Here is a 26,333-nt window from a genome sequence, read left to right on the forward strand (position 1 = left end):
AACCACATTATACATATAAGTGTTGGGTGGTACAATAGTTAAATAATAGCTGAAAAGTTAACTTTGGCCTTGAAGTGCTGGGTTTGAATCCCTACACAAGCATCCCTTTATTTTCCTATTTCTTTTTCATTTTTCATTTCTTTTTACTATTTGGTTTAACTATTTAGATTTAATAGAGAAGCCTTTTATTATTTCTTTAAAAAATCAATCGACATTTTTAATAGTTGTTATTTTGTGTTATATGTAAAACAAAATTATTATTTTCTCCTTTTATTTTCAAATTAGAATTATGAGTTTTATTTTATAGTTAAAATTTTCATACGAGAATAATATATATAGTTTAATCAGTGTTGAATTATTTTATTTAGTCCGGAAAAAAATATGTTCACGCACACGACCAAAAAATTAGAAGGTATTAAAACAACCAAAAAGTTAGAAGGCATTATAAAAATAATGCATCGTACATTGAGATAATGCATATTCCTCGGATAGCAAATCATTTTCTTTATTTATTTTAAATTCTTTTCAGTCTATGCTGTAACGATTCGACTGGTCATTTTGGGAATCTGCACTTCGCTCGGTATTTGAGGGCCCGAGTATCTCCGCATGATACATTATGACTTGCATAAATCGTCGGTATTGGTTTTCAAGTTATCCGGAAGCAATTTGGAAAAATGAACTTCAAGATTTAAGTTCTAAGTTGGAAGAGTGGACCAAGTTTGACTTTTAGCATTTGATCTCGGTCGTCAGTTCCGTTAGCATCGTTGGGTGATTCCTAGCTATTGCTCTATTTTTCACATTTTTAAACCCTAGCTTCGAGGTGAGGCGATTTTGAGAGGGGATTTTCATACCAAATTATTGGGTAAGTATCTTTAACCAGTTTCCAACTATATTTCATGATTTTATACAAGATTTAACATCAAATTCATAGAAAATCTATGGAAAATTTGGAAATTTTGTCAAAGTTTTGAAAAATAAAAAATTATGATTTAAGACTCGAATAAGACTCAGATTTAAAAACAAAACACATATTTGGATTCGTGAGGCTATGGGTAGTCAAGACCTACCCTTGGACCAGAGTTTTGACCTGGCATGCTCGGGGTTTGACTTTTGTTGACTTTTTAGAAATTGAATGAAAATCATAGTTTTATTAATTGGAATTGTTTTCTCTTGCATTGTGTGGTGTATTCAAGTCGCCATTGGCTAGATTGAGTCGAGCGGAGGCGAATTTGTAGAGAAAAAGACTAAATTGAGTGTTGGATTGGCCGAATTGAGGTAAGTGTTTTGCCTAACTTTGTTAAGAGAATTTTTCCTCCTATTTGCCATTGTTTGCCACATGCGGGGGTGATGTATATATGAGGTGACGAGCGTATATGTATGTGCCGGGGTTAATCATGCTCGGGAGGTGATTATGTTATATTTGTATTTGTAGAGTTTTGTGACATTCTGTTAAATGCCTTACTTGACTCTTAGATATTAAGGACATAAAATTAAGTGTTAGATATCAAGACCTAGTTTGTTATGACTTGATCAAACTTGATGGAAATTGTAAGAATATATTAATGTGTATAATCCGGCCATCTCTATGCAAAATCATTACTACATTTCTATAAACGATATTCTTGAGATGATGGACTCTATACTTGTGTTGTGGATTATTTATGAGATTGTGGAAGTATTGGAATAATAAGGTTCTCGAGGATTGTTAAACCATTGTTGACTTGAAAAGTTATGATTGGGAATTGTTTGGAATATCCGATAAAAATACTCTCTTTGATGTCATTTATTCTTCCTGCCTTGCTTGTCCTTGTTTTATATGTACTTGGTAAGGAAGAGTGTAAAGTACGAAGGGTGATGCCGTTTCATTATTGATCTATTATCATGTGAGGGAGAGTGTAAAGCATGAAGGGTGATGTCGTGCCACATTATTGAGAGTAAAAGCACGAAGGGTGATGTTGTGCCACATTATTGAGAGTAAAAGCACGAAGGGGGATGCCGTGCTATTTCATTTATATTGTTATGCTTGTATATTACGGTGAGGTCAAGGTACGAAGGGTGTTTTCGTGCAAGTGAGGACGAGGGACATGTATTATGATGTGATATCGATTTTCTGTGTATACATTTGTGCCTTACCTTGAGTTGTTCTTGTTGTATTTACATGTTTTGTGTAATTTATTGTTATTGTCATGTACTTGACCTTTATCTCAAATGTTGTTGCATTGTCCATATCTTTTACTTGCTTAACTTGTGAATAATGTGTCCACTTCTTGCTTTTATAATTATACTTATGTTGTATCCATTCTGTTGTGCCTTAGTTTAAGTCTTTCACCATGCTAGCCATTCATGCCCTTACTTGTTAACTTGCGAAGATCATGTGTTTTCGTTTTAATGGTTATAATTGTACTTGGGCCTCCAATATGCTAGTTAATTGAAGTTGATATTCCTTGTTTTCCCGTTGTTGTTATTACTTAGGTGCTTTCCGTTTAGTTCTTTATTGTTGCTCATATATATATATATATATCCTTATCCATTGTTGTTATTTGCATATTCCCTACCTTGTAATTTTTGTTATTGTATTTTTGTCATAGGTGGGTTCTGTTATACGTTCATTTGGAAGGATGAGTTGAATCCACGAAGGGTGTTGCCGTGCTAATTGAAATGTTACATAATTTATTCATACATGGTGAGGATCAGATAGAAGCATGAAGGGTGTTACCGTGCCATATGAGTTCTCAATTGACATTTTGGACATATATTCCATACCAGGAAAGATCGTAAATATTCTACTGTGGTTCTTTCTTTGCAAATTTTGACTGTCTTGCCAAATTGTTTATGATATTTTTATTGGTTATGCTTCGAACTGCTTTTACTGTTAAACTAATGTACAAGTTATAATAATAAACATCTTTTAACTCAAAATCTCGTCGAGGTTAGACAAAATACTTACTAGTACATGGGATCGGTTGTACTGATACTGTACTTCTACACTTCCCATGTAGATTTTGGAGCGGAGCTGCTGATGGCGTCGGGTGCTGATTTCAGAAGATGTTCGTGCGTCTGGTTGAAGTTGCCACTTGTTCTTGGTAGTTTTAGACATTCTTAATCTGTTTATGTAGTTTTCAAACAGATCGTGTGATAATTTATGTTAGGTTGTAAATTCTAAATTCTAGATGCTCATGACTTATACTACCAGTTCTTGGGTAAATTTGTAAAAGTTCAGATAAATTATAACTTCCTTTTTCTTTAAATTATTTGGTTGTTTCTTTTGATTATTGGCTTACCTAGCGGATCAAGTTAGGTGCCATCACGACCAGTGATTTTTTGGTCGTGACATATGCCTTGCTTCTAATTACTCAACTACTTAGACGGTATCTGAATCTGGTTTTAATTTTGAGAAATAATTTTTTTTTAAAAGTTACTATTAGAAATTATTACTATTTAAATACTGTTTATTTAATTAGTTTTGCTTTTAATAATTTGAATCTTTCTGGAATGACATCTCTATCTAATCAAGGCAAAGATAGGAGAATAATAGTTTGTTCATGATTTTATCGACTTTGATCCACTTCATTCAATTGTTCCGTCCTAACTCCTAATGAATGGGAGAAATATATTTTTTAAGAAAAAAATGGTCCTTTATTTTCCTATTTGGTTTAAGTATTTAGATATCAATACTTTAATAGAGAAGCCTTTTATTACTTCTTTAAAAAATCAACCGACATTTTTAATAGTTGTTATTTTGTATTATATGTAAAACAAAATTATTTTTTTCTTCTTTTATTTTCAAATTAGAATTATGAGTTTTATTTTATAGTTAAAATTTTCATAAGAGAATAATATATATATAGTTTAATCTATTGGTTGAGTCAAAATCAACAACATTTAGGTTTCGGACTCATGTTGGAAGGCACACAAAAATCATCTTATAACGGCTAGAGTTAGAAATTCTCTGCATTCATTTGATGGGTTTTAGACTAGAACAAGGTTTTTAATAACATGGATTCTCAATGACCAGTGATTCAACTATATATATTATTCTCTTATGAAAATTTTAACTATAAAATAAAACTCATAATTCTAATTTGAAAATAAAGGAGAAAAAAATAATTTTGTTTTACGTATAACACTAAATAACAACTATTAAAAATGTCGGTTGATTTTTTAAAGAAATAATAAAAGGTCTCTCTATTAAAGTATTTATATCTATTATGAAACAATAAAAGAAGAAGAAGAGTATTGCAGAGCAAAGTAGAGAGAGGAAATTCTTATTGATATGGGATGATTTACATCGGAATAGAACCCTCTATTTATAGGGAGAGAGTGACTTAGCCACCAAATAATAAACCCTAGAATCTCTCTAAATATAGACATTCACCATAAATAGAATTTTATTTATAACACTCCCTCTTGAATGTCTATTCAACAGATAATGTGCCTCGTTAAAACTTTAACTAAAATAAAATCCAGTGGAAAAAAATTCTAGTAATGGAAAAAGAGTACACATATCTAATAATACGCCTTTTGTTGCCTCGTTAAAAACCTTGCAAGAAAAATTCAGTGCGACAAAACCTTGTAAGGAAAAAAGTGTGCAACGCGCATTAACTCCCCCTGATGAGAGCATCAATTCACATCTTTAAGCATTTGCATTCCAATCTTGTGCACCATCTTCAACATTTTATATCGATTCCAACATTTTTTCATAAAGACATAACATAGAGATCTCTTCATTCATATATTCAGGTACCTGAATCTCTCAAGAGATTTTATGAAGTGTTATGTCATGTGATCTTCTAGATCACTTGCCTCCTTATTATGATCACTTTGATCATTTGCTCATCTTCTTTATCAAGAAGTTTTATTTGAAACCAATTAGTATATACGCTTTAAGCGTACCATAGACTTTGTCCTTCTAGGACATAATAGGAGCATTTGCAATGAGAATATAGTTACTTTCTTTGGACCAGCAAATGCGCCTGGCATGCTTTGCAATATATTGCAAATGAATTATCCTTTTATGAACTTCAAGTTCATATTATTTTATTCGAGGATCTAGATATACACATGATAATTCATTCCACGTAATTTTTTCTCAATTGTTTATCATGTCTCCCCCTCATGTTAGAAAAACTAACTTGTTTCCTCAACTTTGAGAACTCATCTTTGTGCGTTATGGTGTTAATCAATATACACTGCACATCAATAATAATAAGATGAAATTATTTGGTTCCCGACCTTGAACCATTTGTGAGGGGAGAATGTAATATACTTTCGTATATAACCTATATCAAACTGATATAGATAACTTTGTTCTTATATGCAATAGTTTAGCTATTAAGTGGAGGCACTCAATAAATTATTTTGTTAAACTGGTTGTGATGTAAACCAACTTATCAAGATGAACTTCTTGAATAGAAAATCTGGAAATTATGCTCGAAATTAAACTATTGAGCAAGTTACCTCGCAAAACACCATGTTGCGAGTTAATAATAATTGCACATCTAACCATCTCATAGATGCATCTTATGTGGTATACATGGTAGGTGAATGGGCCCATATTCACTTTTGATATTTCCAGCATTCATGAGATTCAATTTCAATTTTAGTTAGTCTACCAATTAATAAGAACAAGCAATGCAAGAGAATTCGTAAAGAACTTTTCTAGTTCTTTAATATTTATCCATGTGAATTCTCTATTATTTTTGCACACCATACTTAACTTGATATGGCTATCCGAAATGCCAACTGAATAAATTATCAATATTGATAAACTTCAAATTTGCACATGACGTGTAACGACCCGACCGGTCGCTTTGAGCTTTTGCATTTCGCCCGCCAGTTCTCAGGCATGACTTGCCCCGTGTGGTGTATTATGACTTATGTAAATCGTTGATGTTGGGTTTCAGGTAAATCAGAATGAATTTGGAAGAACAGTCCTAGTTGAAAGCTTAATTTGAAAGGTTTGACCAAAATTTGACTTATGTGTATTTGATCTCGGATGGGAATTTTTATGATTTGGTTAGCTCCGTTAGGTGATTTGGGACTTAGGAGCATGATCGGAATGCATTTTGGAAGTCCGTGGAAGGTTTAGGCTTGGATTGGCGAAATTGAGATTTCGGCGCTTTCCGAGCGATAGGTGAGATTTTGATATCGGGTTCGGAATGGAATTACAAGAGTTCCAGTAGTTTCGTTGTGTCATTTGGGATGTGCGTGCAAAATTTCAGGTCATTCGGACGAGATTTGATAGACTTTTTGATCAAAAGCATAATTTAAGAGTTCTTGGAGTTCTTAGGCTTGAATCCGAAGTTAATTTTGTATTTTGATGTTATTCGGAGTGATTCGAAAACTCGACTAGGTGTGGTGTGTTTGGGTTGAGGTCTGATGGCTCCGGGTGTGTTTCGGGTGAGTTTTTAGCGAGTACGGACATTTCGGAACTTAGAAAATGGATGGGGGCAGAATATTTAGTGCTGGCCGCGGTAGAATTAGCGTTGGGCGCGCTGGCTTAGTGTTGGGCGCGTAAAAGTGACCGCGGCCGCGGTCATGAAGATCTGCAGATCATCAATCCAACTTCGGAAGCTCATATCTTTTGATCCACAAGAAATTTTGAGATGATTCAAAAATGCAAGTTGTAGCCCTTCGTGTTTAGTTTCTAGAAAGGTAAAGATATTGCCAGTTGGACATCTGTATCAAAAGTTATGACCAAAATACTAAAGCCTGTCACTGCAGAGGAAGGCCTGTGCGGCCGCGGTTGTGTTTGCGCGGACCGCACTGGCTTGTGCGGTCCGTGGTCGATTTCGTGCGGCTCGCGGAGGCTGAAACCTGAGGGGTACCCTATAAATACGAGGTTTTGGGTTTTATATAATATTTTGATCTAGAGAGCTCGGATTTCAGCGATGTTTTGAAGGTTTTTTAAGAAATTCATCGGGGTAAGTGATTTTAACTCAAATTTGGCTAGAATACATGAATCTATCACTGAATTCATCATTTAATTCGTGATTTAGGATGGAATTTGGGAAGAAAATTGTGAAACCTTTCAGAAATGTAAAATGATGATTTGAAGTACCAAATTGTACCGGAATTGGATAATTTTGGTATGGTTAGACTTATGAGGGTATGAGGATTCTGAAAATGTATATTTTACCTGATTCCGAGACGTAGGCCTGGGACTCGAGATTTGCTAATTTCGGAATTTTTGATATTTTCGAATGTTTTCGCTTGGGCTTTGTTCCCTTAGCATATTGTGACGTATTCGTTCTGATTTTGGATAGATTCGACGTGCGTGGAGGCTAATTCGAGGGGTAAAGGCATCGCGAGGTAGAGAATTAGCTAGTTCGAGGTGAGTAATAGTTGTAAATGATGTCCTGAGGGTTTCAAACCCCGGATTGTACATCGTAGTACTATATTGTGGCAAGATACGCGCTGGATTATGAGTGTGGGGTCTTTCACTACTGAAGATTGTGACTTGGTCCATCCCGATTGATGATTTTACTGAATATTTGATTGAAATTCATTTGTTATCATCATGATTTGGGCTGATTGCCATATTTGGGCTTTGTGCTAACTATTTGAACCCTTCGGGGATTTTTATCACCGTTTCCTCACTACTTGACTTATTATTTGAACTCAGTCCTGTTGATACTTATTGTTTTACAAGCTCAACCACTTTTACTTAGATTTGAAACTAAAATGATATTTCTACATCATGTTTTGGGTTGAGAACTACTATTTTACTAATGCCCAAGGGGCTTATGATGATATCCGGACTGAGTGAGGCCGAGGGCCATATGTGAGGATATGCTGAGTGATATGAGGCTGAGGGCCTAAGTTACTATTTATGCCACGCGGTGACTTGAGTGATGTGAGGCCGAGTGATATGAGGTCGAGGGCTTGAGATACTTTATATGCCACACAGTGGCTTGAGTGATGTGAGGATATGCTGAGTGATGATGCCACGAGGTGGCTTGATATAGCGCTTGGGCCGTAAGGGGCCCCTCCGGAGTCTGCACACCCATAGTGAGCGCGGGTACCCATTGTTCTGAGTGATTGATGCTATGCCCGAGGGGCTGATATGAGTGATTGTGAGGTAGCCCGAGGGGCTGATACTATTCTGAGAGTAAGCCCGAAGGGCTGATACTGTTCTGAGAGTGAGCCCGAGGGGCTGATACTATGCTGAGCGAATGATACTATGCCTGAGGGGCGGATTTCTACTTGTTATTTACCTGTTAAATTACTGGTTTTACTTGTTTTAAAAGGAATATCATTTGATTTCTTCACTGATTTACTACTTTAAGTGATTTTACTACTTGATATGGAATTGCTTTGTGCCTTTACGTGTTTTCATACTTTCAGCCATTATTTATAATTATTACTCATTGAGTCGGAGTACTCACATTACTCCCTGTACCTTGTGTGCAGATTCAGGTATGTTTTGGATGATCGGAGGCAGAGTCATCAGAGTTTAGCAAGGTAGTTGCCGGCGTTCGCAGCACTGCTTTTCTCTCTCTTCATTTAATTAGTCTGTATTTGTACACTCCAGGCTTTCAGTTGTATTTATACCCTAGTAGATGCTCGCGACTTATGACACCCCGGTTAGGGCTGTGTCGGGATAGTTCTTGAGGTTATTATCGTTAAATTCCGCAATTTATGAGTACTATATTATATTTTATTACTGTTTATGATGATTAAATGTTTAAAGAAGGTGTTCCGTTTTGGTCTGGTTGGCCTTGTCTTCACGAGAGGCGCCGTCACGATCGGGTTCGGGGATTGGGTCGTGACAAGTTGGTATCAGAGCCTAGGTTACATAGGTCTCACGAGTCATGAGCAGGTTTAATAGAGTCTCGCGAATCGGTACGGAGACGTCTGTATTTATCCTCGAGAGGCTGCAGAACCTTTAGGAAAACTTCATATTCTTGAATTCTTATCGTGCGTCCTTGATTCAACTTGAAAAATAACTCTTGAAATTCCTTCCACGCGTTCGTATGCGTGCATGAGCGCTCAGTATCAAATGTACATCGATGGCTTGTGATTCCCTGATCGAGGGGTAAGGTATGATCTCTGTGAGTTTGATGTTGGGATAGTCTAGAGGACTTGAGGCCGGATCTTAGCCTATGGCTTGAGCACCGAGGTGCTGATTGTGTGAGCAAGTGTTTTGAACTTATATGTGTGGTATTGTCCCTATTAGTAGAAGTGATGGTTGACAACTATGTGATGAGTATGTTGGTACTGCGAGCGGTATCTATATGACTTGGAAGTGACGAGGAAGGTCTGATGGATGATAGATGAACTATTAAGTGTTTGATTTCCATTGTGGTTAGATGTGTAGCCCCGAGTTATAGGTGCGTGAAGAATCTTTTCGTGTCTCCTAGTTGGATAAATTTCATATTGCGGTATGAGTTCAGACTCAGGAAAATTAAGTGACTGTGTAATGTGTATGACGGTGGAAGGTATACAGAAATGTTATATTGAGGCGAAGCAGGCAGGTTGTCTTCTGCGGTGTTCTGAGATTGTGTGATCCTTATGTTGTCTGTTAGAAGAACTCATTCACAAGTGAAACATATGTGTTGAAATTTAAATTTGGGTCACTTGATAGAGTGGGCTTAACTGTTACGAGAGTGAATGCGAGATTTACATAGAGTTAAAGTACCCAATGGTCGGTGTTTCAAGAGCTTATGAAGGACTGAGTCTAATCTCACTATGGTATTATGGAAGCAATAAAGTATACGCGTTATAAGTTATGGTGCGTGTTTTGATCTATGGCTTTAAGCCAAGTGGGGGAGTCCGCTATTGAATAGTTGATTGCACGGTTATGTGCTCTAATGGTTCCAGTTTGAGGCGTATTTGTGAATCAGTTATGGCTCGAGTAAAGGAAATTTCAATAAAGGTTATGTTATGCATTATGGGTGTACGAGAATCGAGGAATGACTTGAGTTGTGGTTGGTAAGGAATGCTCGGTGCATAGGGCAGGAAGTTGCTTGGTTATATCGAAATGAGGTCACATTCTGCAGTGTCGGAGCGCAAATGAAGCACAAGTTGTTCGGTTCGTTTAATCAATCTAACTACGGTTTAAGTAGAGTGGATGCCTCTAGAGAATGCTCCTATTGTGTTCAAAATTTTGCATGTAACAATTGGATATTTTCAAGTTGTATGTGTGGTTAGGAACTGAGTTTTCCTTGGAAGACATCAAGACTTGTGGTGTTTTCTATATTAATTGTGGGATTCTATGTACTAATATTAGGAGGTAATGGATTTAGATCCGCAGGAAGTTCTTTAGAGCGAAGTATTTCGAATGTAGTGCTTTTGGGAATATTTAAGAGAGAATATCAAGTTGAAAATGAATCAGAAGGAAATTTAGATAGATGGGGTAGCTTGATAGTAGACTGGATCAGTATGGCAAGGATATGATTAGTTCTTTGGGTGTGTATGGGGTAATGAGTTCCTACAGGTATTTCGCGGTAATGCTCTTAGGTTTTGATGGCTTGCTAGCTTGGCCGGGTTAGAAGATTTAGTCCTGGCAGGTCTGGTTTGTGCAAGGGGAACTCAGAGAGTCCTTGATGGTTTCTACCTTGGTTGGAGATGTATATTTTCTATGGGAATGAGAAGCATGGGATGTATAGTGGTTCTTTGCTAGATGGGATCAATGGAAAGTTCTTGGCTAGTGGAATGCATAGTGGCTTACGGTTCTGAAGGGATATGAAGTTCTCATGGGTATCCTAGAATGGTATGGGTTATGCAGTATGTTATAAATGATTAGGAAATGTGTGCGTGAGGTTGCGGTTTAGTTTTGAATGGAAAGTCATATAATTTTTAGGCAGCATGGGCAGTTTCAGATAATTAGAAGAACGAGTTTCAGATAATTAGAGGAACGAGCTTCAAATAATTAAAGGAAGGGTCTTCGGATGATTAAGGAAATAGTATTGCTAATTTGGGGTGATTTGACGAGGGCATATGTTTCAGAAAGGGCAATGTGATTAAGTTGGTGATACATCGGTAGTATTGCAGCATTTTCTAGTTAGAACGACTGCTGATACTCGTGTTTGCTTGGTGGCACAGAGGAATTCTAGATTATCTCTCGTGGAATGATTGAGTATTCGAGGTGTGGTATGCATTCAGATGGCAGAATTGGAACCAGATATGTGGATTCATGGGCCATATGGAGTTGGAGACGGGAAGTTCTCATATTCAGGCTATGTGGAGGTTGTGAGTCGTGTGTATCGGCACTGTTTAGTGACTATCGGGATTTGGAGACCCGAGCGGATATTTTGTTGCTTGGTATGTTAGATTTTGGATGTGATATTGGGTTCAGACTGGTTGTCTCCGTATTGTGTCATTCTGGACTATTGCACTAAGGCGACATTGTTGGCTATGCTGGAAATGCCACAGATTGGGTGGCGAGGTCCGTAGGATTATGCCCTAGTGGAGTGGTTTTATATTTCGAAGGCTCAGTGGACGGTTGGGAAGGATTGTCTTCAATATTTGGGCTTTCGTGATGGATGTTAGTGTAGAGGCTCCTACCATTGATTTAGTTCCGGTGGTGAGGGACTTTTCATATATGTTTCTTGTGGCCGGGCATGTCGTCGGGCAAGGTTGTTGATTTCGGTATTGATTTGATGTCGGGCACTATATCGTATGGCACCGACAGAGTTAAAGGAGTTGAAGAGCAACTCCAGGATTTTTGTGATAAGGAGCTCGTTGCAGGTCAATGTGGATGCGTGTTTTAATTTGAGTCGGCTTGGTTGGATCTGAATTGTACTGTTGAGGGGTGTATTGATTCAATTGTTATTGAGCTTATTAGTAATCTGGGGAGATCTATGAGTTACCTTTCTGTGTTGTGAGATGTTATGATTTGTTGGTTATAGGTACATGTGGTGCGGTTCTATTGGGGTCTCGTAGTGGAAGTCGAGTGGGAAGAGTAATTGGGTGTTGCTCGTTGAATGGTGTTTCGGTTATGTCCTTTCGGGTTTGCATGGTGTATGTTATTTACTTCACCATGAGTATGATGAATTGCTTTGGTTCCAGATATCAAATTGTGCGTGGTTGTCGATTTCGAGCTAGTGACTTAAGGTGGTTCATATGGGGCAGTATTGGATAGGATCACACATCGTAGCGAAGTTATGTGGAGGTATGACCTTGCGGGTTAGACTCGTGTGTTTTGTTCCTATGATGTGAGACTGGTTCTCAGCCTTGTATTGTGGTGGTACCGGTGAGCTTGAGGTACAACTCTTTCATTTGAGTCATTTTCATGATTTGAGTATGTTCGGACTGTTGCGTATTGATGCGTGTATTGTGAAAGTTGTGGCTTAGGCCTGTATTGATGTGTCATGTCACCAGAGTAATGCGTTGGATTAGAGGAGATCATTGGGGATCATTAATAAATACGAACGGATGTGATTTCAGCATGTTGGAAGGATAGTATCGAGCTTCAGTTCGGAAATTTGTTGTGGTATTTGCCAAGGAAGAAGTGGCTTCATGAATGGTTGATCTGGAAAATAGTTATGGCTTACCGCATGTCTTAGTGATGATTGGCAGTATATGAAAGTGTTGGGATGAGACTTTAGTTGATAAGAGTTTTTCTATCGGTATGCGGATGTTGTGTGCAGCTGCTGTGGTTAGAAGTTATCACTACAAGTGTTGAGTTATGTGGTATATCATGTGATTGCACCGGAGATAGCATATATGGTTTGTTACCGCTTGTTCGGACTTATTCACAGTATAAATGTGAAATTCTGATCGTGTCGATGATTTTAGAAGAGGAAATGTGGTTCCATAGTTCATGGACTAGGATGAATTGTGAAATTTCCATGATACCGTGTTATCGAACCTATGCGAGATAGGGTGACGTGGTATCACCCCCGGGCATGTGCATGGTGAAGTTATTCAGCAATTGATTGGCTTTTGAAACAGCTCTTGGCATGTTCGGGGACGAACGTATGTTTAAGTGGGGGAGGATGTAACGACCCGATCGGTCGCTTTGAGCTTTTGCATTTCGCCCGCCAGTTCTCGGGCATGACTTGCCCCGTGTGATGTATTATGACTTATGTAAATCGTTGGTGTTGGGTTTCAGGTTAATCAGAATGAATTTGGAAGAACAGTCTCAGTTGAAAGCTTAAAATTTGAAAGGTTTGACCAAAATTTGACTTATGTGTATTTGATCTCGAATGGGAATTTTTATGATTTGGTTAGCTCCGTTAGGTGATTTGAGACATAAGAGTGTGATCAGAATGCATTTTGGAAGTCCCTGGAAGGTTTAGGCTTGGATTGGCGAAATTGAGATTTCGGTGCTTTCCGATCGATAGGTGAGATTTTGATATAGGGGCCGGAATGGAATTCCGAGAGTTCCAGTAGTTTCGTTGTGTCATTTGGGATGTGCGTGCAAAATTTCAGGTCATTCGGACGAGATTTGGTAGACTTTTTGATCGAAAGCATAATTTAAGAGTTCTTGGAGTTCTTAGGCTTGAATCCGAAGTTGATTTTGTGTTTTGATGTTGTTCGGAGTGATTCGGAAACTCGACTAGGTGTTTGTAAGCACGTGATTTTTGACCCTCCCCGAGAATTTTCACATTTTTAGCGTGAATATGTGAAATTGGGTCTAGTATAGCTATTTTAACTATTTTTACTTTATTTCGTTGCAAAAAGAAAAAATCACAAAAAATACATATATAAATTTTAGTTTATGCATTTCGCATAAACGTGGAAAAAAATACAAAAAAAATTGTACTTTATTTTGGTACTTTATATAAATTCAAAAATTACTAAAATATATAGTTCTATTAATGTTTGCAGTCATTATAATTTTGAAAAATAGAAAAATTGTACTTTATTTTGGTACTTTATATAAATTCAAAAAATTACAAAAAAAATATAGTTCCATTAATGTTTGCAGTCATTATAATTTTGAAAAAATACAAAAATATTACTTCATATTTTTGTCTTTATTAAAGAACGAAAATTACAAAAAAAATAGTTTTATTAATATTCTATAGTCATTTTAACTTTGAAAAATACAAAAAATATTACTTCATATTTTATCTTAATATTTAAGTAAAACGAAAATTACAAAAATAGTTTTATTAATATTTTGTAGCTATTTTAAATCTTGAAAAAATATTTTAAAAATATATAGTTTTTTTTGAATACTAGTCTTATTTTTGGTAGTTATTTTGCTTACATAGGACTAGTTAAGCAACATGTTTTTATTTCTTGGGTCCGGGCAAAAGAATAATATTCGAGTTCAAACTACCCGGTTTTAGGCCTAATTTCGGACCTGACCCATAATAAACCATGTCCAGGACACATGGGGAACCCCACCACGCGTGGGGGACATAAACCTTGAACCCCACCACGCGTGGGGCTCATTTTTCTGAGCAAAACCCAGTACAAAACACGGACAAGGGCCAAAAGCAAGGGAGGACTTTTTGGAAAATTTTTGGACGGAGAGGATTTGGCAAAAACATTGTACATCTATCTTCTTCCTAAAGAAGAAGAAGAAAACAGGAACCCTACTGTCCAAAAACCTATCTACAACCCTCCCCCTCGTCGCAACCAGACCAACACCACCTCGCTCGTCGTCAACCTCCAGCTCCAGTCCGTCACCTTCCACCGCGACCGGCAACCACCCTCCTCCTACCAGCTTCCTCAGCATCGTCAAACCACCCAAACTGCCTACGACCCTTCCTCCTTCTCCTAGCTCCATCGTCGACAGCCCGTCACAACCAACTCCCACCTCTATCACCACCTGCTGAACCAAGCAGCCTCACGACCATTTTTCTCCTTCGCCGTAGCCAAGAACCAGTCCACCATTTTCAGTCCGACGAGCAGCTATTGCTGCATGCCAAGAAGTCGTAGCTGCGTCTCCGAGCAGCGGTGGGTTGCTGCGATCTTGCTTGGCCGAGTTTTCTGTTTTCCGTCAAGGTCGACTTTGGTTCGTCGAGGTCCGGTACGTCGAGGTGCTGTCCGAGGTTCCGTCGTTGTTCTTCGTTCAGAGAGGTCCGGCTTGAGTTCCGTCGGAATCGAGTTTGTCGTTCTGAGTTTGTCGAGGCGCAAAGGTCAGTAAACCTCGATGTATTAGATAAATAAACTTTACGTTGAATGTTTGAGATGCAATATAAAAATTGGTATGGAAATTTTCTGCCTATGTTTCATTGTCTGCATTTTTGGTTCATTTTCATGTTATGTTATTCTTGTTTATTTGATGTCGTTTAATTAAGTTGGACTAGTCGTTCTATGACACAAGTTTGACGTTAATCTGTTCGTCCTTTCCTTTGGTTAGGTCATTCGAAAAAAATAGTATTAGTGCATGCTGTTACTACTACCGAAACACTCATTCACTAAACTCCTTTCATTAAACTTCTAACAAGTCATGGGATTTTAGTTGTAAAGAGGCCGTAAGTTTTAGTATTGTTAAAGACATAAAAATGGCATCCTTTTAAAAAATAATAATAATAATAATAATAATAATAATAATAAAGAATAAAATGAGACGAGCCTCGCCGAATAAAAGGGACAAATTGCAGGGCCCTCACAAAATATATGTATTAAATACTTAGATTCCGGGATGGGCCGTTTAACAAATTTCACGGCCCTCCCCAAAAATAATAATGCGTTGGTTGCTTTAGGCGCGCCTTTAATAATGTTAACTCCCTAAACTCGGGTGCACATTTATGTGACCCAAATCCAAATCTCAACGAAATCGAAATGTGTCTTTAATCACGGGTACATTGACTGTGACGTGGTATGAGATGCATTTCCATGACGTTGCAAATTCATTTTAAAAAATAAGAATGAGATGAGCCTCGCCGAATAACAACACAAATTGCGGGACCCTCAGTAAATACTTGTTTAAAATTACTTAGAATTCAGGAGGGTCGTTTAGCGAATTTCACGGCCTCCGCAAAATAATAACGCGATAGTCTCTTTAGGCGCGTGTTTAATAATTTACTTTCTTAAGCTCGGGTGTTCATTTCATGCGACCCAAAGCCAAATCTCAAAACATCAAATAAAATGCATTCCGGATTGTGGGTGCATTTCATGTGACGCAGTCCAAAGACGTGTTTTAAGCAATGTTCACATTCTTGTAAAAACAATAATAATAAAGCGGTTAAAAGTTAAAATTTGCACATAAGTTCATACTTGTATAAAATCAGATAATCAAGCCGAATATAACAATTGAGCGACCGTGCTAGAACCACGGAACTCGGGAATGCCTAACACCTTCTCCCGGGTTAACAGAATTCCTTATCCGGATTTCTGGTACGTAGACTATAATATAAAGTCATTATTTTCCTCGATTCGGGATTAAAATTGGTGACTTGGGACACCCTAAATCTCCCAAGTGGCGACTCTGAAATAAATAAGCAAATCCCGTCTCAATTGTCCTTTAATTGGAAAAAACTCCCCTGCGCCCTCCCGGGCGCGGAAAAAGGAGGTGTGACAGCTCTGGCGACTCTGCTGGGGAAGATACCCAGAACCACTGGTTCAGGGTTCAAGAATTCGAGCTTAAAATAATTGTTATAGTTGGCTTTATTTATTATCTGATTTTTACATAATATATGCCTAATGTGCTAAATGATGCTTTTACCACTTTAATATTATCTGAATCGTGTTTATAAAATTGTTGCGAAACCCTTCTTCTTTCTGAGTCTTCTAAATTTATGGTGTACACGTGCGCGTGACCCACCTTTCTGTTAAAAGTTATACCAAATAAGACGAAGTTGGGACAAGTAACTAGGCCGGGTAGACTTTCGTGCTCCCGGTACGTTGCCCCCGCTTCGGCTCAAACTGTCTGTTTGGGTAAGCCAGGTCTAGAACAAATACCCAGGTTATGAACTTAGTATAACAAAGCCACATGCCGGATCCCTAGTAGGAGCGTTTATTTGCATCATGTGCATTTGACTTAGGGGACTCAACACAGGGGTTGGGTCCGTCTAGGACAAGCAACCTGAAAATAATAGACCATCTTTTGGCATCCTATGTGCTACATGTTGTACTTATTCAAGGGTGAATGGGTCGTTTGGCGGACCAATAATAGTTGCGGACAAATAACATACCTTGTTAGGTTGATCACATTTAAATAAGAAGGCCGCACGTTTTTCCAGCATGATGTTATTTTAATCAAAGCATGGGGAACATTTGTGGAATCCAAGAATTCTTGGAATTCCCTATGTCCCCCACGCTTGCTTTTTGGGAAAGCACATGGGGAACATTTGTGGAATCCAAGAAGCCTTGGAAATCCACTATGTCTCCCACGCTTCATTTTTGGGAAAAGCACATGGGGAACATTTGCGGAACCCAAGAAATCTTGAAAATGTTGAAAATTTCAAAAAAAGAGCCGTGAAAAAGAGGAGAAAAAATGACAGTGTAGAGATATAACTACTTATTTTAGAGAAAAATCAATGTCCGAGTAGTATCGAAACTCTGCCGAAATTTTGAGAAAATGAAAATGAATGTCTTATTAGTTTGTTATATTAAAAGCAAAGGAAAAATAGAGAAAAAATCATCATTGTTCTGTCTTGTTTTAAAAAATATAGAAAGAAAATAGTTTGTCTTGCCATAAAAAAAAATAAAAGTAAAAAAGGGTCTTGTTTTTAAAAATATGTTTATTTATTTGTTTATTAAAATGCTGAAATTATAATAATCCAAAAATACTTTCCATTATTGATTTCTTTAGAAATTCTTTCTAATTGTTTTAAAAAAAAAAAACATGTACATATAATAAAAAAAAATCCGAAAATATTTTTTTTCAAAAGAAAATTCAAAATCCAAAAAAAAAAAAAACATTTTGAGAAGCATGTCTTTTATTAAAGGTAAAATTCCGAAAAATATTTTTTTTTCTTTAGAATAAAAAAAACGAAAATTCAAAAAATATCTTAGAAGTCTTTCTTTTAAAAGAAAATCAATAAAAAAAAAATACTTCCTTGCTTCTTTTAAAGTAGATCTTTCGCAAATTCAAAAAAAAAAAGTTAGTTCATCTACTTATTCTTATTTGCCTACTTATTCTCATTTGACCGAACTACGCGGGTTTGATTCTCACCGGATGTGAGATACGTAGGCTACCCTCATCGGGTCCAACCCCACCTTCTCAAAAAAGAAGGAATGTTTTATGTTTTTCGTTAATTTGTTTGTTTGTTATGAATGAAAAATAATAGTCTATTTGATTGTTGTAAAAGAAGAATAATAATAAAAAAAAATAGAAATGGAAAAGGGTCTTCTCAAAAATAGTTTATTTGCCCGAACTACGCGGGTTTGATTCTCACCGGATGTGAGATACGTAGGCAACCCTCATCGGGTCCAACCCCCCTTTTGCTAAATAGCCAAAAACAAATAAAAAAGAAAAACATGTCAAAATTTTAATTTTGTCATAAAGAAGTCGGGTGACGCTGTTTTATCAAGACATAGCCGAATGTTCCCGAAAGGGACGCCGGAAGGCTGATTTTGCATAAACAGCCATCTTTGGGTCATTTTTTAAGATTTAGTAAAGTTGACCCACACAGCCTTAAAAATCTTCGTCCTCGAGACGTTGAAAGGCCGTGTTTGCAGTATTGAGTTTTCTAATTTGAAAAACGATAAAAAGAGTCGTGAATAGGTCAGGTGATGCTGTTTTGTCATAAACAGCCGAATGTTCCCGAAAGGGACGTCGGAAGGCTGACTTTGCATAAACGGCCACCTTTTGGGTCATGTTTAGGATTTTTGGTCCAGTTGACCCACACAGCCTTAATAACCTTCGTCCCCGAGACGCTGAAGGGCCGTGTTTGCAACACCAAGTTTTTATTGCAATTTGAAAAGAAAAAAAAACAAAGAGTCAGCGGTCAGGTGAATACCGTTTGGATTTTTGGTCAAAATAAGCCGTTCTTGCCGAAATAGTCTTAGAGTATCTTTCAGTTGTCGAAATGTTATTTTCGTAAAAGAACGGACAAGTTTGTAAAGTGTCATAAAATAATCCTCCCCGGCCTCAAAATTCATGTGAAATTTGGAAGGGGCCACATTCGCAAAAATAACCATTTGGTTGCATTTGTCGAACAGAGAAAGGGAGTTAGCCTTTTGTTTTTGAGTTTATAAATCTCTTGATTAAAGTATATGGGTTATCTGATTTTCGAGTTTGTAGGTCATCTTCAAACCTTTGAAACCCAGTTTGTTTTAATATGTAAATTGAAAAAATGATTAGTATTGTTTATCTTTTATTGGGCCGAACTACGCAAGGTCTGATTCATGCGGGGTCATGATACGTAGGCAATCTCCATAAGATTCGACCACAACAAAAAAAAGCAAAAAAAGAGAATGAAAAAGAAAAGAAAAAATGAAAAAAAAAACAAAGGTAAAAAAAATAAAGAAAGAAAAAAAAAGAAAGAAAAAAAAACGAAAAAAAAAGATGTTACCTGTTTTGTTTTGAAGCATAAACTTAAGGTGGTTGGTTTGTGGTAATCCGGACAATGACGCCCAGAATCCTTTGCTTGCACCTCATGATATACAGTCTGCGGGGATCAGGCCTAATAACAGAAGCACTTGAATCCTATTGGAAACTTGTTGACGGAGGTTGCTGATATTGAAGCTGGCAATGGTCTTCACAATACTAATGCAAAGCTCAGTGGCTAAGATGCCAGTTTTGATAAAGTGGGAGGACGCTCCGTTCCTTGGTTAGCAAGAAAGAGGCATTTGGTGGCTTATTTTGTTGTCATTTCTCTTGTTCGGATTATTAAGATTGTAATTCGGATTTTGTTTTGTGTCAATGTCTTTCCGCATATCTTTCCGTTTTGTCATAGCGGTTTGTTTAAGTTTTGTCCAGGTTGTTTAGGATTTTATTCCGGTTTGTTTTTTTTATTTTTTTCAAACCATTTCGCCGGTAGTCTAATACAAAGTCGGTCTTTTGTTAGTTCCAGTTATCTTTCTGTTAGTCCTTTTATCATTTTGTTCAAAGCCGATTCTAGGGGCATGACATGTGCACACACTTTGGGCCTAGTATTTAAAGTTAATCATAAAACCCCGAGAAGGTGATCAGAACATTTAAAGAAATAAGGACGGTTGAGATTATTCAGAGCCCGGGTGATATGGAACTGGGGCAAGTAAAACACAAAGAAAACCGTTTAAAAGCAAGATTCGCCAAATTGGCATGAAGGTCAATAATGAGAATGAGAGTGTCGCCCAACGGTGATTTAGAAGTGACAAATGAACAAATAGATGTTGAATATAGTTGCCGAGTCAAGCACCCTCGGGGGAGACTATAAATCTATTGTTTAAATTGTGTTGTTTGCACTTGGCATGTTTGAAGACTGGAATGACGAAGGCATTTTGTTCTGCTACCCAAATACTTTATCCTTCGTTAACCCCTTTTGAGCCTTATTTATTTTCTTTCATACCCCTCGTTCGGAATCAGTAGCAACGAAAAAGAAGAAAAAAAAAAGAGAAAGAAAACAACAAAACGGAAAAAGAGAAAAAAAAGAGAAAAACAAAAGAAAAGAAAATTGATAACAAAGAAAAAAAAAAAGAAAATCAAATGAAAAAGAGGAATTGGGAACTACGTTTGACCTGATTCCTCAAAGATGATACGTAGGCGCTTCACGGCTCGGTCATAGTTTTGAAAAATGAAAAAAAATCAATTAAAATATCCCTAAGCAAGAAACTGGGGCAAAAGTTGCGTTTGTTGTAAATAAGTCTAATTCCGAAGGTTGTAATTAATAACCCAAAATTAATGCATTTTTGAGCCTTTTATACCTTTTCTTTCTAGCCTATCCAAAACCCACATTACGGTCCAAAGAAAGACCTTCTGATCAGTCTTCAAAAGATGCCAAGTCAGACAAATGAAGAGTCTTACCGGCGAACATAACATTCTGTTCCACAGCAGAAAGGACTCTAATCCCCAACAGAAAGAGTCGTACCAGCAACACTCCAAATCCCCAGCTGGAAAGTGATACAAAACGAGAGAGTCTTATTGGTGAAAACCTTCCCAGGCACCATAAGGCGAAGAAAGCTGAGAGAAGAACCCAAAAATGAGAGAGACTTGATAGTGAAAACCCTTCGGGCACTACAAGTCGAATAAGATTGAGAATCAGAGGGGGAATCGCCAATTGAAGATCTTAAAAGATGATTGACGGCAGAGGATAGGCCGCATACGCATGTCATGGCCATTAGAGTCGGTATCTGCATTTGATAGATTTTTATTTATAGTTTCTTTTGTAAAAGAGTCATTCGTTTCCTTTGTCTTTTATTTTGTTTCTCTTATCTTTCTCCTTTCATAGGAAAATTCCCCAATAGAGTCTGTCGGGCCAGAACAAGTATGAAATGACTTCAAATATGCCATCATCTTTCCAAAATGGGATCTGACTAGTACATCCAAGTGGTATAGTCAGCGGGGAACAAACGCGAGGCCAGTGTCAAAAGATGTCCCCATGCAAAAGGGAAGTGCCAAAATGATTGACGAGTGTCAATAGGGATATCCTTGCCAAAACCAAGGTTATAAACCTCAAGGCCAAGGCCCGCGAACGAAGCAAGGGGAGCAATGAGCATGGTGTGGGAAATTCATACTAGACTAAAAGGTCAGGGAAATGCCGGTTTCCGAGCTGCCCCAAAAGAAGAAGGATATCCCCAGCAGGAAGGGATTATCCCCAACAAATAATATCATCCCCAACAAGTTGCGGAACACAGAGCAAGGATGGAGAAAGGGAAAACCATCCCAGCAGGAGTATCACAACCAACCACCGCGTTTTAAACTAACAATTTTGTTTGATTTGAAACAGGTAAAGGAAATGGCATTGATGCCAGAACTGCATGCCACAAGGGATATTATCAAACTGGGGCAGAAAAGGTTCCTTCCATTTAGAAAATTTTCTGGAAGTCAGGTACCCCCAGCTGATAACATTTTACCCAACAGTGTTATCCCTAGCAGGTAAGTAAATAATTCCTCAAAAGTGTTATCCCTAGCAGTTGCGAGGGGTCCAACACAAGGTTGGAAAGTCGGTATCCTCAGCGGTTCCTTTCTGGGAAGGGCAAAACGACTCTCAAGGGAGGTAGTCTTCGAAGGAAGAAGCTATGCGAAAAAAAAAGAATAAAATCAAAAAGAAGAATAAAAAGATAATAATGAAAAAACAAAAAAAAAAGGGTAAAAAGTCATCCCCATCTAAATAATCCCCAACAGTTTCGAGGGAGGACAACACAGGTAAGTAAATAATTCAAAAAAAAAAGCGAAGGTTTCATTAATAGGAGACGCACTTCCTAGTTTGAAATCATTAGAGTTCTACCCATAGGAGATGCATTTCCTCCTAAGTTCGTTTTAGTTGCACCAATAGGAGATGCATTTCCTCCTAAGTTTTAGTTTTACCCATAGGAGATGCATTTCCTCCTAAGATTCATTTAGTTTCACCCATAGGAGATGCATTTCCTCCTAAGATTGTTTTAGTTTCACCCCATAGGAGATGCATTTCCTCCTAAGGTTGTTTTAGTTTTACCCATAGGAGATGCATTTCCTCCTAAGTTTAGTTTTTACCCATAGGAGACGCATTTCCTCCTAAGTTTGTTTGAGTCTTACCCATAGGAGATGCATTTCCTCCTAAGTTAGTTTTACCCATAGGAGACGCATTTCCTCCTAAGTTTATGTTTTACCCATAGGAGACGCATTTCCTCCTAATTTAAAGTTTTACCCCCTAGGAGACGCATTTCCTCCTAAGTTTTAGTTTCAGTTCCACCCGTAGGAGATGCATTTCCTCCTAAGTGGTTGTTAAAGATAAAAAAAAACAAAAAAAAAAGAAAAATCTTAGTCTGATGAATATTTCTCCTAAGATAACCAAAAAGCAAAGAATGACCTAGTCTGATGAACCTTCTCCTAGGATCAAAATCTTAGTCTGATGAATTTTTCTCCTAAGATAGAGACCTAGTCTGACGAACCTTCTCCTAGGATCCAAATCTTAGTCTGATGAATCTTTCTCCTAAGATAACCAAAAAACAAAAATGACCTAGTCTGATGAACCTTCTCCTAGGATCAAAATCTTAGTCTGATGAATCTTTCTCCTAAGATACCAAAAAAAAGACCTAGTCTGATGAACCTTCTCCTAGGATCAAAATCTTAGTCTGACGAATTTTTCTCCTAAGATAGAGACCTAGTCTGATGAACCTTCTCCTAGGATCAAAATCTTAGTCTGACGAATTTTTCTCCTAAGATAGAGACCTAGTCTGACGAACCTTCTCCTAGGATCAAAATCTTAGTCTGATGAATCTTTCTCCTAAGATACCAAAAACAAACAAGACCTAGTCTGATGAACCTTCTCCTAGGATCAAAATCTTAGTCTGACGAATTTTTCTCCTAAGATAGAGACCTAGTCTGACGAACCTTCTCCTAGGATCAAAATCTTAGTCTGATGAATCTTTCTCCTAAGATAACCAAAAACAAAAAAAAATGACCTAGTCTGATGAACCTTCTCCTAGGATCAAAATCTTAGTCTGATGAATTTTTCTCCTAAGATAGAGACCTAGTCTAACGAACCTTCTCCTAGGATCAAAATCTTAGTCTGATGAATCTTTCTCCTAAGATACCAAAAAGAAAAGACCTAGTCTGATGAACCTTCTCCTAGGATCAAAATCTTAGTCTGACGAATTTTTCTCCTAAGATAGAGACCTAGTCTGACGAACCTTCTCCTAGGATCAAAATCTTAGTCTGATGAATCTTTCTCCTAAGATAACCAAAAACAAAAAATGACCTAGTCTGATGAACCTTCTCCTAGGATCAAAATCTTAGTCTGACGAATTTTTCTCCTAAGATAGAGACCTAGTCTGACGAACCTTCTCCTAGGATCAAAATCTTAGTCCGATGAATCTTTCTCCTAAGATGCTAAAAAAAACATTTTGAAAAAAGAGTCATTTTCCTAAATCCAGGCGCCCACCTGTATAACGAGAGGAATACATTCAGTCTTTACTTTTCAGGTGTTGAAATTGGGAGCCCGCCCAAAGAACAGAGGCATACATACCAGTCTTTAAATTTCTTGCCAGGCACCCACCTGTATAACGAGAGGAATACATTTCAGTCTTTTTCATTACAAGTGTTGAAGTTGGGAGCCCGCCCATAGAACAGAGGAATACATTTCAGTCCTTACATTTCAAGCATTGAAGTTAGGCGCCCACCTGTATAACAAGGGAATACATCCTAATCTAGTTTTTAGTTCACTCTCAGCACTGCATCAGTAGTATCAGTGGGCTACGATTTTGCTAACGACTCACAAACCTTCCCAGTGCAAACTGGGTTAGGAAATTTTGTTTGTTTTGTTTGTTTTGATTGTCAGGGACCCGCCTGTAGAACGGAGTTTGTGGTATGTCAAAAATCAAAGAAGTCAGGAGTCCGCCTGTCAAAGATCAAGCAGTGACCCACTGGAAAGCAGAAAGATTACAACAGAAATCCCCAGCATTCAATCCAAGTTAGAAGCTCGCCTCAAGAACGCGAATCAATAGTCTGGGATGATCAACAGAAGCTGGTCACAAAAACAAAAAAGGAAAAAGAAAAAAAAGAAAAAGAAAAAAAGAAAAAAAAATGAATGAATCCGAAGCACGGAAGTGGAGAACGGATGTGATCTGCTCAAGAACTAGTGCCTACAACTAGCAAGTATCAAGGTTCAAATCCAAAGTCTTTATGAAGCACCATTCAAGACTCAAGACCAAGTTTCAGAAGACTTGAAGATAGGAATCCTTGTAACTAGTAGCTGATAGGCTTAGCTAGTCTTTTTCAGTTTTCATTTTTTGTTGTAATGACAGGACCGCGGACCGGAACCTCAACGGAACGGCACCTCGATCGGCTCTTCACCTCGGTACACTCTACCATCTCTCTCATTCCCGAACTACACGTGGCCTGATTCCTGTATAACCAAGGATATGTAGGCAGCTCAGATACCAGGGCTCGGTCACATTCCCTCCCTTTCCTTAAGTGTAGTCCATCCAAGTAATGGTCGGGTCAAAAACACGTCTAGTCGTTCTTTGTCGGAAAACTCTTCGTGTTTCCAGTCAAAGAGGGCAGCTGTAAGCACGTGATTTTTGACCCTCCCCGAGAATTTTCACATTTTTAGCGTGAATATGTGAAATTGGGTCTAATATAGCCATTTTAACTATTTTTACTTTATTTCGTTGCAAAAAGAAAAATCACAAAAAATACATATATAAATTTTAGTTTATGCATTTCGCATAAACGTGGAAAAAAATACAAAAAAAATTGTACTTTATTTTGGTACTTTATATAAATTCAAAAATTACTAAAATATATAGTTCTATTAATGTTTGCAGTCATTATAATTTTGAAAAATACAAAAATTGTACTTTATTTTGGTACTTTATATAAATTCGAAAAATTACAAAAAAAATATAGTTCCATTAATGTTTGCAGTCATTATAATTTTGAAAAAATACAAAAATATTACTTCATATTTTTGTCTTTATTAAAGAACGAAAATTACAAAAAAAATAGTTTTATTAATATTCTATAGTCATTTTAACTTTGAAAAATACAAAAAATATTACTTCATATTTTATCTTAATATTTAAGAAAAACGAAAATTACAAAAATAGTTTTATTAATATTTTGTAGCTATTTTAAATCTTGAAAAAATATTTTAAAAATATATAGTTTTGTTTGAATACTAGTCTTATTTTTGGTAGTTATTTTGCTTACATAGGACTAGTTAAGCAACGTGTTTTTATTTCTTGGGTCCGGGCAAAAGAATAATATTCGGGTTCAAACTACCCGGTTTTAGGCCTAATTTCGGACCTGACCCATAATAAACCGTGTCCAGGACACATGGGGAACCCCACCACGCGTGGGGGACATAAACCTTGAACCCCACCACGCGTGGGGCTCATTTTTCTGGGCAAAACCCAGTACAAAACACGGACAAGGGCCAAAAGCAAGGGAGGACTTTTTGGAAAAATTTTGGACGGAGAGGATTTGGCAAAAACACTGTACATCTATCTTCTTCCTAAAGAAGAAGAAGAAAACAGGAACCCTACTGTCCAAAAACCTATCTACAACCCTCCCCCTCGTCGCAACCAGACCAACACCACCTCGCTCGTCGTCAACCTCCAGCTCCAGTCCGTCACCTTCCACCGCGACCGGCAACCACCCTCCTCCTACCAGCTTCCTCAGCATCGTCAAACCACCCAAACTGCCTACGACCCTTCCTCCTCCTCCTAGCTCCATCGTCGACAGCCCGTCACAACCAACTCCCACCTCCATCACCACCTGCTGAACCAAGCAGCCTCACGACCATTTTTCTCCTTCGCCGTAGCCAAGAACCAGTCCGCCATTTTCAGTCCGACGAGCAGCTATTGCTACATGCCAAGCAGTCGTAGCTGCGTCTCTGAGCAGCGGTGGGTTGCTGCGA

This window comes from Nicotiana tabacum, chromosome 8 (genome assembly GCF_000715075.1).
Source record: "Nicotiana tabacum cultivar K326 chromosome 8, ASM71507v2, whole genome shotgun sequence".
NCBI lineage: Eukaryota > Viridiplantae > Streptophyta > Magnoliopsida > Solanales > Solanaceae > Nicotiana > Nicotiana tabacum.